At 36.6% G+C, this 15706-nt stretch overlaps 1 pseudogene; it reads left to right on the top strand.

Moving 5' to 3' along the window:
- Positions 1 to 10841: 10841 nt before the first annotated feature.
- On the top strand, positions 10842 to 14046 carry LOC106008579 (olfactory receptor 5D3-like; annotated as a pseudogene).
- The last annotated feature ends 1660 nt before the right edge of the window (positions 14047 to 15706 follow it).

Below are 15706 nucleotides of genomic sequence, written 5' to 3'. Positions count from 1 at the left end.
AGATCCCACTTGTTGATTGTTTGTGCTAGTTCACAGGCAACTGAGGTTTTGTTCATAAAATCTTTTCCTACACCAATGTATTCAAGAGTTCTACCTAACCTCTGTTCCAACTGGTTCAGAGTTTCTATTTTAATATTTAGATCTTTAATCCATTTTGATTTTAGTTTAGTGCATGGCGAGAGATATAGGTCTAGTTTTAATCCTTGGCAAGTTGAAGCCCAGGTTTTCCAGCACCATTTATTAAAGAGGCTATTTTTCCTCCAGTGAGGGTGTTTGGCTCTTTTATCCAAGATGAGATGGCTGAGTGTGTCTGGCGTTGTTTCTGCATCTTCTAATCTGTTCCACTGGTCCTCAGGTCTGTTTCTTTGCCAGTACCATGCTGTTTTTATCACAGTAGCTTTGTAGCAGAGTTGCAGGTTGGGGATTGTGATACCCCCTGCCATGTCTCTGTTACCTAGAATTGCTTTTGCTATTCTGGGTCTCTTCTTGTTCCAAATGAATTTTTGGATTGTTTTCTCGAGGTCTATGAAGTATGCTGCTGGGATCTCAATTGGAATTGCATTGAATCTATATAGCAGTTTTGGAAGTATGGCCATTTTCACTATAGTAATCCTTCCTACCCAGGAGCAGGGGATGTCTGTCCATTTTCTGATACCATTTTCAATCTCTCTTTTCAGAGTGCCATAGTTTTCAGAGAAGAGGTCTTTGATTTCTTTCATTAGGATAATTCCTAGGTATTTCAGATTTTTGGATGCTATTGTGAAAGGAATCTTTGCCCTATTTCTTTCTCAGTGAGTCTGTCATTCATGTACTGGAAAGCTATTGATTTTTGTGTTGACCTTGTAACCAGCTACTTGACTGAATTTGGTTATTAAATCTAGTAGACTTCTGATTGAGTTCTTGGCATGTTCTATATAGAGTATCATGTCATCTGCAAATAATGACAATTTGACTTCTTCATTTCCTATCTTTATTCCTTTTATTTCTTTCTCTTGTCTAATTGCTGTGGCTAGTGATTCCAAAACTATATTGAACAAGAGTGGAGATAGTGGACATCCTTGTCTTTTCCTGATTTTAGTGTGAAGGATTCCAGTGTTTGACCATTTAGTATGACATTGGCTGTTGGTTTTTCATAGATGGCTTCTATCAGTTTGAGGTAGATACCATCTATTCTAATTTTTTGTAGGGTTTTTATCATAAATGCATGTTGGATTTTGTCAAATGCTTTTTCTGCATCTATGGAGATAATCATATGGTTTTTGTCCTTGGCTCTATTGATATAGTGTATTACATTAGTTGATTTGCATATGTTGAACCATCCCTGCATCCCTGGGATGCATCCTACTTGATCAGGGTGTATGATCTTCTTGATGATCTTCTGCATTCTATTTGCCAGTATCTTGTTAAGGATTTTGGCATCTATGTTCATTAGTGAGATTGACCTATAGTTCTCCTTTTCAGTTGGATCTTTCTCTGCTTTGGAGATGAAGGTGATGCTTGCTTCAGGGAATGAATTTGGGAGTATTGCTTCCCTTTCAATTTCATTGAAGAGTTTAAACAGTAGTGGCAGCAGTTCCTCTCTAAATGTCTTGTGGAATTCAGTAGTGAAGCCATCAGGGCCTGGGCTTTTCTTAGTTGATAAGTTCTTAATTACATTTTCAATTTCATTGGTTGATACTGGGGTGATCAGAATTTTTAAGTCTTCTTCGTTCAAGTTCGGTAATTCATATGTATCTAGGAATCTGTCCATTTCTTCTGTGTTGTCCATCTTATTGGCGTATAGGTTCTGGAAGTAGGTATTGATGATCCTCTGGATTTCTGCTGGGTCTGTTGTCATTTCACCCTTTTCATTCCTAATTGCATGGATTTGGGCCTTTTCTTTCCTTTCTCTGACAAGGTTGGCTAAGGGATTTTCAATTTTGTTGATTCTTTCGAAGAATCAACTCTTGGCTTCATTGATTTTTTTGTATCATTCTCTTAGTCTCCATTGCATTGATTTCTCCTCTGATCTTTATAATTTCTTCCCTTGTATGAGCTTTGAGATTGTACTGCTCTTCTTTTTCTAGAAGCTTGAGGTTCAGCATCAGGTAGTTTAATTTGGCTTGTTCTGTTTTCATAATATGTTTATTCACTGCTATGTATTTCCCTTGTAAGACTACTTTCATTGTGTCCCATAGATTCTGATATATTGTATTGTCATTGTCATTTAATTGAAGGAACTGTCTGATTTCTTCTTTAATTTCCTCTGTAAGCCATTGGTTATTCAGAAGTGTGTTGTTCAATTTCCACATGTTTATGAAATTTTTGGAGTTTCTTTTGCTATGGATCTCCAATTTCATCACACTATGGTCTGGTAATATACAGGGGTTAACTTCAATTCTTTTGCACTTACTTAAGCATGTTCTATGTGTGAGTATGTTGTCTATTTTGGAGAATGACCCATGTGCAGCTGAGAAGAATGTATATTCTGATTTTGTGGGGTGGAAGACTCTCTAAACATCTGTATATGTCATTTGTTCAAGAGGTCGATTGAGTTCTAGTATGTAATTGCTTAATTTTTTGTTGATCTACCTATTTGTGACAGTGGGGTGTTGAGGTCCCCCACTACAATTGTATTAGTGGATATATGACTTTTCATGACAATTAGTATTTGTTTTATACATTTGGGCGAACTAGTGTTTGGTGCATAGATATTTATGATTGTCATCTCTTCCTCTTTGATCATTCCCTTTACAAGGCTATAGTGCCCTTCATCTCTCTTAATCAGTGTTGGTTTGAAATCTACTTGATCTGCAAAGAGTATAGCTACTCCTGCTTTTTTTCCCATTCCCGTCGCATGGAGTATTGTTTTACAACCTTTACCTTTCAGTCTATGAATTTCATTTTGAATTAAGTGTGTTTCTTGTATGCAGCATATTGTTGGATTTTGCTTCTTGACCCATTCTGCCAGTCTGTTTCTTTTGATTGGTGCATTGAGACCATTAACGTTGATGGTTATAACTGAAACATACTGGCTTATCATTGCCATGACTTTTTCTTTTTGTTGAGTTCTCCCCCTTTACATTTAATTTCTTGTCATGCCAGATGGGTTCATTCTGCTTTGCTTCCTGGGGTTGTGATCCTCAATGTCTGTTCCTAGGATATTGTGTAAAATTTTTTTGAGCGCCTGTTTGGTATTCATGAAGTTCCTAAGATGCTCTTTGTCATGAAAGTATCTTATTTCTCCATCCATTTTGAAAGACACTTTTGCAGGGTACATCAATCTGGGTTGGAGGCTGTTTTCTTTTAGGGCTTGGAATATGTCACTGTAAGCTCTTCATGCCTTGATGGTTTGTTTTGAGAAGTGTTCTGGGATTCTGATGGGCTTTCCTTTATATGTGATTTGTTTCTTTTCTATAACTTCTTGTAGAACTTTGTTCTTCTGTTGAGTTTCTGGAATCTTAACAATTGTTTGCCTATGTGTAGTTTTTTTTTTTTTTGATCAAGGCTATTTGGAGTCCTATATGCCTCACTTATCTGTATGTCAAGTTCTTTTCCTCTGCTTCGGAAGTTTTCTGCCATTACTTCTGTAAAGAGGTTTTTTTGATGTCATCTGCACTCTCTCCTGTTTCTTCATTGACTCCAATCAGTCTTATGTCATTCTTCTTTGCATCATCTAGCAGCTGCTGGATTGATTTCTCATGTTCCCTTATAATTTTGAAGCAATTTTTCTTTTCCTGGTCATTCATTGCAATCTTATCTTCTATATCTAAAATTCTGCCCTCACATTGGCTCATTTTGCTGTGTAGACTTTCAATGGAGTTTTTCATCTCCTGGAAATCTATTTGCATCTGTTTTATGGATTCCATTTGTTTCCTGTGTTGGGATTCCGTCATGTTCCTCAGCTCCTTTCTATTTATTAATCTTGTCTTGCACTAGGAGCACAATTTCTCCTGTTAGCTCAGAAATTATTTCTGATTTCATTTTTTTCAGATCCCCTTTTGTTGCCAGTTCAGTGGGTGCAGGTAGTTGAGTATCAGAGTGTTCCATCTCATTTCCCTTTGGGGTTTCTGTAGGTGATCTGGAAGTCTGGTTTTGAGACTTATTTACTCGTTTTCTCATTTTGACTGGGAGGCTCAGGGCGGGGGGTGTCCTATGGTGCCCAAGCCCAGTTCACCTCCTCTGAGCTGGAAGAGTTGTGACAGGGGCCAGGAGCGGAGGTAGGGATGGTGGCCCAGAAGCCCCTTCCTCTGGGCCAGGAGTGGCGGGTCAGAAGGTGGCCCAAAAGCCCTTTCCTCTGGGCTGGGAGTGGTGGGAGGGATGTTGGCTGGGATGCCCCTTCCTCTGGACCAAGAGCAGTGAGATAGTGGCTCAGAGGCCCCTACCTCTGGTCTGGGAGTGGCAGGATGGGTGGCGGCCCAAAAGCCCTTTCCTCTGGGCTTGTAGTGGCAGGATGGATGGTGGCCCAGAAGTCCCTTCCTCTGGGCTGGCAGAGGTGGGACAGAAGGTAGTCCAAAAGCCCTTTCTTCTGGGCTGGGAAAGGTGAGTGACCCAAAAGCCCTTTCCTCTGGGCCAGGAGGGGTGGGACCAGTCATTGTAAATTATGCTGCTGAGATTATATGAAGGCTTCCATGAACAAGATATGTTTTTCCATTTATTTAGTGTCCTTGAATCTTTGTAAGCAATTTATAGTTTTCTATGTACCATTCTTGCAGCAGTTTGGCTAAGTTTCTTCCTATGTGACTTGCAGTGCCCAGGAGGAGGCTTCTGGGCCACTGTACCACCCCATCCCTCAGCACAGAGGAGGTGAGGCTATTCCAGCACCCAGGAGGAGGCTTCTGGGCCACTGTACCACCCACCTCAGTGAACCAGACTTTCAGATCACTGAAAGCAACCCCAAAGGGAAATGAGATGGAACACCCTTTTACTCAACCACCTGGACTCCCTGAACTGGCAACAAAAGAGGATCTGGAAAAAATACAAAGAGAAATAATTTATCAGATAACATCAGAGATGGTGCCCATAATGCAAGACAAGATTAATAAATCTAGAGAAGACACAGATAAAAAAATGGAGGAACTGAGGAACATGATGGAATCCCAAAACAGGAAACAAATGGAATCCATAAAACAAATGCAAACAGATTTCCAAGAGATTAAAAACTCCATCGAAAGTCTGAGCAGCAGAATGAGCCAGTGTGAGGACAGAATTTTAGATATAGAAGATTAGGTTGCAATGAATGACCAGGAAAAGAAAAATTGCTTCAAAATTATAAGGGAACATGAAAAGTCAATCCAGCAGCTGCTAGACGATGCAAAGAAGGATAACATAAGACTGATTGGAGTCAGTGAAGAAACAGAAGAGAGTACAGATGACATAAAAAAACTCTTCACAGAAGTAATGGCAGAAAACTTCCCAAGCAGGGGAAAAGAACTTGACATACAGATAAGTGAGGCATATAGGACTCCAAATAGCCTTGATAAAAAAAAAAAAAAAAAAAACCTACACATAGGCATATAATTGTTAAGATTCCAGAAACTCAACAGAAGAACAAAGTTCTACAAGTAGTTAGAGAAAAGAAACAAATCACATACAGAGGAAAGTCCATCAGAATCACAGCAGACTTCTCAGTGCAAACACTCAAGGCAAGAAGAGCTTGGAGTGACATATTCTAAGCCCGAAAGGAAAATACCCTCCAACACAGGTTGATGTACCCTGCAAAAGTATCTTTTAAAATTGATGGAGAAATAAGATACTTTCATGACAAAGGGCACCTTAGGATCTTCATGAATACCAAACCAGCACTTCAAAAAATTTTACACAATATCCTAGGAACAGACATTGAGGATCACAGCCCCAGGAACCAAAGCAAAATGAACCCATCTGGCATGACAAGAAATTAAATGTAAAGGGGGAGAATCCAACAAAAAGAAAATATCATGACAATGATAATGCAATATGTATCAGTTATAACCATCAATGTTAATGGTTTCAATGCACCAATCAAAAGAAACAGACTGGCAGAATGGGTCAAGAAGCAAGATCCAACAATATGCTGCATACAAGAAACACACTTAATTCAAAAAGAAACTCACAGACTGAAAGTTAAAGGGTGGAAAACAATTCTCCATGTGACAGGAACCCAAAAAAAGCAGGAGTAGCTATCCTGTTTGAATTTCAAACCAAAATCTGAAACTCTTCTGGTCCCAAGAATTTCAGATAAGGGATAGTCAGCTTGTATGTACTAATCTATTGTGAACATGTGTTTTCACACCTCTTAAGTAAAAACTTAAGAACAGAACTGTTGGTTCTTAACAGTAATACAAGAAATTTCTATGTTGTTCTCCAAAATGGTTTTGTCATTTTACATTCACATTAGCAGTATTAGAAAGTTCTAACTAGTTCACACCTAAGCTGACATTTGTTCTTTTAAAACTTTTACCTCGGGGTGGGGATTTAGCTCAGTAGTTTCGCTGCCTGTTGCGCAAGTGCAAGGACCCGAGTTCGATCCCTGGTACCAAAAACAAAACAAACAAACAAAAAAAAAAACAAAAATTTTACTTCATTTCCCTAATGAGTGTATAATATGATCTTGGTATTGTACTGTTTAGTATTTTTCTGATTCTAGTGTTGCACACCTTTCCTTGTGCTTTACTATTTATCACCTTCTTGTGTCTACTTTTTAATTGGCTTGTCTACTAATGAGCTGTAAGTGTTCTTTATATAGTCTGGTTATAGGTTATATGTATTATAAATATGATCTGTTTAAGGACTATTTTTCATTTTCTTAACAATGTCATTTAAAGTTCTAAATTTTGATGGAATCTCATTTATCAATTTCTTTCTTTTATACATCATGTTTTTTGTATCCTAGGAAATTCTTGCCTACCCTAAATTTATGAACATTTTCTCTTATAATTTCTTCTTAAAGATTTTTAGTTTTAGTCTTTCATATTTAGGTTCATAGATCCTTTCAAGTTATTTTTATGTATGGAAATAAAGGGTTGAGGTAAATTTTTTACATATGCATAACAGTTGTTCTAGTACCATTTGTTGAAAACACAATCTTTTCCTCTGCTCCTGAGTTGAGTTTATGTTCTATAAAATGTTAATGTTAAATAATCTTTCAAAATTCAGTGGACCATATATGTGTAGTTCTATTTCTAGATTCTCTGTTTTATTCCAATGATCTATATGTCTTTCCTTACACCAACACTGCCTTGATTACTGTAGCTTTAGAGGAAGTATTAAAATTAGTTAATAAATGTCTTCAAACAGTTTTTTTTTCCTTTTCACTTTTCTAGGTCTTTTGTACTCCTATATAACTTTCAAATTTCAATATCCAATTCTTCATTTATAGCAAGTATACATAAACGTGAATTTTTATACATAACTTGTGTTTTCTCATTCTGCTAAATTCAGATACAAATTCTAGGGGATCCTAGAGATTTCTTAGTATTTTCTCTGTAGATGATCATTTCATTTACGTATAAAGATTTTACTTCTACCTTTCCAATCCTATGCTAATTGTTTCTTTTTATTGCCAGACTATTTTGGTTTGGGCCTATGTTTCAAAGTTTAATGGACAGATGAAGAGTAGGCATATCTGCCCTTGTTCCCCACCTTACGGAGAAACTATTGTATCTTTTCCATTCATATAAGGTATTTTTGCTGTAAGTATGGAGTACATGTCTTATCTGTTAGTCTTATCTGTTGAGAAGTTTCTGTTCTACTTCTAGTCTCCTGATAGCTTTTATGAAGAACAGCTGTAGAATTTAGTCCACTACTTTTTCTACCACTAGTGACAGGATCATATGGCTTTTTCCTTTCCTCTGTTAAAATGATGACTTTTGGGGGTGGATCTTCCAGTGCTGAACCAACACTCCCATCCCTTTAATAACAGCATGCTCTATCTACTTCCAGAGCTGACTTCTAATAGCTTGTTTTGTTAAACAAATTTTTATCTATGTTCATGCCTTTTTCTTCTATTATCTTTATCCAATTTTAGTACTGGCACAATGTTTGTTTCCTAAAATTGAGGGGAGAAGTGTTCCTTCTTTTTGCTGCTTTAAATGTTTGATCTAATTCATCAGTTAAAATGTATATGAGCCTGTTGTTGTCATATGAGTAGGCTTTCAAGCTGGGAATATACTTTCTTTAATAGGTGCTATTCAAATTTCATATTTCCTCCAGAGTCAGTTTCATTAATTTGTCTTCCAAGGTACTTCTTAGAAGTTGTCAAATTTATTTCAAAAAAGACTTTTGTAATATGTTTTCTATATCCTTTTAAATTCTGTAAAATCTGTGGTAATGTCCTCTAAATTTTGATACTGTAATTATAACAATGTATAACTGATACTGCATAGTAGGAAGAAAAGGTCTAAAGAGTAGGGGAATTGGGAGGGGTGGGGAAATGGAAAGAAGGGAAAAGAAAAAATATGAGAAAAGGAACAAATAATGGAAACCAAGTCTTTGCAAATAGGAAAGGATGGAGGGGGTGAAGGGAGGGTAGCTGAAGGGGAAAAAATAAGAACCAAGATACTCATGTAATGGTACAAAATCCCAGTGATGAATGTAAATGTATTTTATACATAAAATATACCAATAACCTTAATGAAAAAAAGTTTATTCCTATGTATTTATTTATTTATTTATTTTTTATTTTTGTATTAAATTCGTTTATTGGTACATTGTAGGTATACAACGCAATTACATTTCTCATTGGGAATTGTACCTTTACATAATGCATCTTGGTTCTTATTTTTTCCCCATTCCTAGCCCTCCCTTCATGCCCTCCACCCTTCCCTGTTTACAAAGACTTTATTTCCATTTTTTCCATTTCTCCTCATTTTTCCTTTCCCTTCTTTCCTTTCCCCTGACCCTCCCACTACCCCTACCCCTTTGGACCTTTTCTTCCTATTTTACATTATCAATTATTCATTCTAATCATTGGTACATTTTAGGTATACAATATAATGACATTCATCATTGGAAATTTGCACCTTTACATAGTCTCTCTTGGTTCTTATTTTCCACCCTATGTATTTTTTAAGGCTTTTATTTATTAATTATTTGCTTAATGTCATTTTCTAGTTATTACTTGATGTTATTCAAACCAAAATGTTGTTTTCATATAGAATTTGGGTCCTGGAATTCTGCTTGAACTAGTTTATTGGTTGTATGGGAGTGTGTGTGTGTGAGTTTGTGTGTGTGTGTGTTTGTTGTAGGTGTGTGTATATGTGTGTCTGTGTATGTGGGCACACTCATATGTGTTTGAAATCTTTAGAAACTTTTATATATAAGGTTATGCCATCTCTAAATAGGAATACATTTAACTTCTTTCTTTAATTTGAATTACTTTAATTTTTTTCTTGCCTATGGCTAAAACTGGCAACACTATCCTGAGTGGAAATGTTGAATGCAAATATCCTTGTGTGGTTCATGATCTTTGGAGGAAAACCTTCAGTTTTTGGTTATTGAATATGAAGTTGGATGTGGGATTTTTTTATAGATGGTTTTTATTATTTGAGAAAACTTCCATGTGTGTTTAAATTTGTGCTATGTTTATCATGAAAGTGTGCTGACTTTTGTCAAATTTTCTTTCTGCACCAATTGAGAGGGTCACATATGTTTTTTTCTTTATTCTGTTGACTGTTACATTGAATTTTATGTCATATTGCATTGATTGTTTGGTTTTGAGACAGGGTCTCACTTTCTAGTTCAAACTATCCTTGAGTTCACTATGTAGCCTAGGCTAGCCTTGAAATCATAGTTATCCTCCTGCCTCAGCCACCTGAGTACTGACTGAGATTCTGTAAACTCAGTACTACCATGCCTAAAAACACAGATTGGTTTTTAAATGTTGAATTATATTCACATTCCAGGAATAAATTCCACTCGGCATAATATTTTCAATCATTTAATATTCTGTTGAATAGTTACTAGTAGTGTTTGAGAACTTTTTGCATGTATATTTATAATGAATTTCACAATGAGTTTTGAAATCCATTGAAATATATAGCTAATTCATGCCAGGGATTTAGCTCAGTGGCCCTGTGCTTGCCTTGCAAGTGCAAGGTCCTGAGCTGAGTTCGATCCCCCGTACTGGAAAAAAAAGTACCCCCAAAAAATGAAAATAATGCTAACACATTTACTAGAAGAAAATGAAATAGTTGTTTATAAGTGCTAAATAACTATTTATTGGATAAATACAAAGTTTAAATACAATGTAATATTTTAAAAGAATAATTGTTGTTTCTTGAATGAGCTTTATATCCACTATATACTGATCCATAAACACATACATAGAAGTGGGGAAAAAGCAGAAGTACAATAAAGATTAAGAGTAGTAATGTCTACATTGTTGCTCAGTAGCTGACTTTCTATTTTATATCATTTGACTTTCTAGGTATTTAAAGACAGAATCTATTAAATCTGATAAACATTTAAAATAAGGTCATGGAATTAAAGTTGCCTATGAAAGTGTTCACCAATCGGAGAAATTACTGCAAAATGAAAATATCACACAGGAGCTTTGTTTCATCTAATTGCTCAACATGTGGCCTCCTGGGCAGCATGACAATTGCGTTCTCTGAGGTTAATGTCCCCAAGGCCCCAAGGCCTTGGAGGTGGATACATGTGGCACACTTGGTGCTAGGATTTAGCTTTTTGCTCTCCTTTCCCCTCTGTGATCACAGAGTTGATTTTGAAAAGATAGGAGAAAAGGTCATCTTAGTGCAACATTCGTTGAAAAATCCAGTAGGTTCCTACTACTTTTCTTCAGGCTTGCTCTTATATTTTTTTAAAAAGATTGAATTCCCAGCAGGAGTTTTCTGGAGTCCACTTTAAGAAATCTCCAATAAATGAAGGAGTCAAAGCATCCTGCATGGAGGTGAGTTGTCAATTCTTAGTAAGTGAAAAAAATCTGTGCCTGTAATGATTGCAGGGAGGAAACCCATGTGCAAATCTAACTGCCATGACAAACACATAATAAGCAAGGTAAAATATTTATTTGGCTTTTAATGGATTTATCATTAATTGGCCTATATTACCAGAAAATATGTTCTTCTTTCTGGATCACAGTATTTTCCTTTTTATGCACACAGACTTTAGTTTTAATATGTCATAAGAATTATATGTTATACTGAATCATTTGGAATTTTAGGCATTGTTTCTTAGATTAACTCTCAGAAGAATAAAGAAAACAAGGTGTAGCCTTACAATTGTTTGGTTTCTAAAATGTGGAGTAGAGGACACCTAATGGGAAAGCTAGGACAGGCATCACTAGGAAGGAAGGAACGTGCATATAGTACCATGAACCACAAGTTAGCTGACCATGGGTGACCCTTCCTTGGGCTAAGTGGAAGATTGGAAACCATAGTCCAAATCCCATAAATATGAACACAGAGGTAGGAGGTGGATGGAAAGCTACACATGTAGAAAAAATGTGAGTATAAGTAATGGCTGCATATGTATCAGAATACGTATTTGCCTTTGACAGGAATGATTTCCATTCAACCTTGGGCTTCTCAAAATGTGTTAGGTACACTTAGAGAAAAAAAATACAGAGCTTTGGAAAAGTTTAAAACAGTAAAAGAGTATGTTATTCATGGAATTTAGGCTCAGTATGTTTTGTGTTATACTTTTTAAAAATATAATAGAGAAATAATAGGTATAGTAGAACAAATTGCAATTATCAAACTGTAGGAATCTAAAGGAGCCGTTGAAGAAGAAAAACTGCAGGAACATGGGAATAATACCTTTCTATGAAGTAAACATGTCATGTATGTCATCTTGGATAAAATTTCATAGTAACCCAGTGGATGCTATCAAATATGTAAAGTTCGCAGGCATAAAATTCTTAGAGTGGACTCAGAGCATGGTGCCCCTTAATTCTAGCATCTCTTTAGGGTTCATTAAGCCATCACGATGTGGTTCTAAGAATAACTGCATGGTGTGGTGAAAAGAGACACTGTGGGTCAGAGAAAAATAACCCATTGCATCCCTTTTTTATGTTTGTAAATGTCCTTACTTTACATTAATTTAGGATGATGATATCCTATAGGGTTTCAAAACAGCAACGTGTTTGTAAGACTCAAGATGTGTCTCAGTGCATTTTGATTTTACACTGAAGCTCTGATCAAGCAGTAAATTTTGCATTTTCAGCATTAGAATAGGCTTACATCTCATGTACATATAACACGGGTCGTGAACACATTTGTTTACACATCCACACATTCACTTACTCAATGTGTGTTTCTGAAGTCTGTATTATGTGGCAGCTATTATATGAAATTGATATTTTTCAGGATTACCAAATATTTATAATGACATACTTAAGGACGTTGGCAGGGTTAAGAGAATGAGCTAAGTGGGGATCAAATTAATGAATGAAATAAAGTAACTAGGAGAATAGAGCATTAGAAGGACTATGTGGGTTTATAAAACAATTCAGTGCACAAATAAAAGTAACCAACTATTGTAATTGCAAAGGAAGCAGTATCTCATTTTTAGAAGCTTTGAAGTACACAAACATGACCACCTGAAGATGATGTGGTACAGACTTCAACATAGAAAACAAAGTTAGGGCATGCTGTAAATGAATATGTCACAATTTAAATTATCCTGAATATCTAAACTGTAATACACTGAGAACAGACACAATCATTTATACTTTTCAGTAACTATGAATTATTCTTCTGTAGGAAAGATCTAAAATATGTGGAAAGAGATGTGTGACAAAATGTGAAGCTCATTGGAAAGTGAAATTCAGAAATAGCCATGGAAAAAACAATAAAAAAAGCAATTTTATTACTCTTCCAGTAATTTTTGTATATGGATTCTAAGTTCTCAGAGTTAAATATATGAGGCAGGGGAAGCTTGTTGGAATTCATGATGACTATTCCCTCCAAGAAAAAAATTTTCAGTAAACTGAGATTGATGCAAAAACTAGACTGACACTTCCCATGAATTCAATTCCCTGGAAAGATAGAAGTCTGATCATTTGAATGATGGATAGAAATCATTCTCTATGATATACTTTATGGGTTAACACTAAGACTCCAAACATTGCCTCATTTTACTGTGTCTACTTGCTTCTGTGAATATACTTTCCTTTTTCCTCCCAGAACCCAAGAAAATCAGACTTCTAGAGTCACTTTCATCCTCCTGGGCTTCTCCGAGTATCAGGACCTCCAGGTGCCCCCGTTCCTGGTGTTTCTGGGCATCTACACCATCACTATACTGGGGAACCTGGGCATGATCCTGACCATCAGGGTCAATCCTAGACTCCACACCCCATGTATTTTTTCCTCAGTCACCTGTCCTTTGTTGATTTCTGTTACTCCAGTGTAGTGACTCCCAAGCTATTAGAAAACCTGATTGTGGAAGACAGAACCATCTCCTTCCCAGGATGCATCCTGCAGTTCTTCTTAGGCTGCATATTTGTGATGACAGAGACCTTCAAGTTGGCAGTGATGGCCTATGACCAATTTGTGGCAGTTTGCAACCCTCTTCTCTACACAGTACTGATGTCCCTGAAGCTGTGTTCCTTGTTAGTGGATGTATCATACTCTTGGGGGCTGATGTGTTCCCTCACACTCGCTTACTTCTTACTGAAATTCTCCTTCCAGGGAAATGACATCATCAGTAACTTTGTCTGTGAGCATGCTGCTATTGTTGCTCTCTCCTGCTCTGACACCTACATCTACCAGCAGATCATTTTCTTTTCTGCCACATTCAATGAAATCAGCAGCCTGGTGATTATTCTGACTTTCTGTTTTCATTTTTATCACAATCATGAAGATGCCCTACCCGGGGGCTCGTGGTTAAACACTCTCCACTTGTGCCTCCCACCTGATGCCCATCAGCATCTTCCACAGCACCATCCTGTTCCTCTACTGTGCTCCTACAGCCAAGAGTTCATGGCTTATGATCAGAGTGGCCTCTGTCTTCTACACGGTGGTCATTTCCATGTTGAACCCCCTGATCTACAGTCTCAGGAACAAAGATGTGAAAGACACAGTCAAGAAACTTGTCCAGTCCAAATTACTATGTCACACAGCATGATTTACCTTTGCATTTTAAAGAAAACTGTGTAAAATTGTCCAGAATTTGGAGAATTACTAACAATCAGAAACTTCACTTTTCAAAAAGTAAGCAGTACTTGTTTAACCTAACTCAGTTAGTTGATTTATCAACATCAATTTAATTTGAATTTTAGTATATCAGCTTTAAATAAAACAAACCATAGTTTCATGTCTGATCATTTCAATTGTTTTTAAACTCAGAATTTGTTGTGTAAAATTGCAGATATGACACAAATTTTCTTTTGGCTGCTAACAGAAACCTGCCTTTATTTTTCCATAAGAGAGGAATTATAATCTGCTCTTATACCTTATCATGATGGAGATATATCAGATGCCATAGAGCAACCTGATAGCTGGTCAAAACAGACAGAAAGTTCAAAAGGAATATTTATTTCCTCTTCCATAGGGAGCATTGGTTTACTCTAAGTACATAAATCATATATCTGTACCATGAAATCCATAATATTATTTTATTAAGTAATGTTTTAACATAAATTGTATTTGGTATTGTATATAAGACATTAAAAGCAAAAGCAAAAACCACAGAGATTTCTAAATCTAAATTTGTCATTTAAGCCAATGTTGGATTGTGTTATATATGTATGTTACACATATATGTTATACAAAATTATGTGAAATTTCAGTAATATGTAACATCAGATAATGTTTTATTTCTGATTGACTGGTTAGGCAGCCCCATGGATATTCCATCTGAGCATCTTGACTAAGCTGATCTAGGTGGGTTTGTCTGCTAAACTCATCTCCACTCTGTAGTTCAAACTATTTTGGCATCTTTGCTCTCTGGGTCTATGTCCTCTTTGAATCAATAAGTCGGATAAAATATTTTCTTCCAATACCAAGGGCTGAATCACAGGTGGTACAAAATCAAAAGCTATCCCAGCCTACTTCTATGTCATGATTAACATTCTATTGGCCAATGCGCACCAGATAGCTGAGACAGAAGTGATAAGCTCAGAATGTATGCCTGTCTCCCATAGAACAGAAACATTACAGAGCAAAGAGAATAGACACAGGGGCAAAAGAAACATAATGTTCCATGTTAAATATACCTAGAGTGAAGCTAACTTTGCGTCACAAAGAAAATATTATTCTGTGCTTCCGATAAATGCAATTGTCCTACTTTGACAGGAGAGTTCCATAAATTGATATACATTTGATTCTGTCAACTAAATGAATATGTTTCCTATGTTCACTTGCTGCTCATGCTTGATGTGTCCTAGAAAATGTGAAGTCTTGATAAAAGTCCATGTAACATGATTCCAGTCCAACTGCAGAATGAACATAGATGTGTCCACCCCTCAGGCCATGAGTTGGACAATTCTGATATATTTCTGGCTTCTCCCAAATTGTGAGCCTGTATATTCACACATTTCCAAGTCTCTCTGCCCTGCCTCTTCTGCACAGACTCCCCACCTAACAGGTCAGTCAGCTGTGCACTCATGAGTGGGTTAATGACCTGGTGAGCACAGTGCCCCATCATCATTTCTCCTTCCACATGCATGAGAATTCAGGAGGACATTCCTGGATCTAAACCATAGAACATGATGAACAACTAGAAAACACCTGTAGACAATAGTTCAGAATAAAATACATAGAAATGCAACTCCAATAAATTCCAT

The sequence above is a fragment of the Heterocephalus glaber genome, unplaced genomic scaffold (assembly GCF_053883595.1).
Source record: "Heterocephalus glaber isolate CG9 unplaced genomic scaffold, H.glaber_assembly_v1.0 deba00000896, whole genome shotgun sequence".
Taxonomy (NCBI): domain Eukaryota; kingdom Metazoa; phylum Chordata; class Mammalia; order Rodentia; family Bathyergidae; genus Heterocephalus; species Heterocephalus glaber.
The sequence above is the reverse complement of the archived record's forward strand: the minus strand, read 5'-3'. Positions and strand labels throughout refer to the sequence as shown.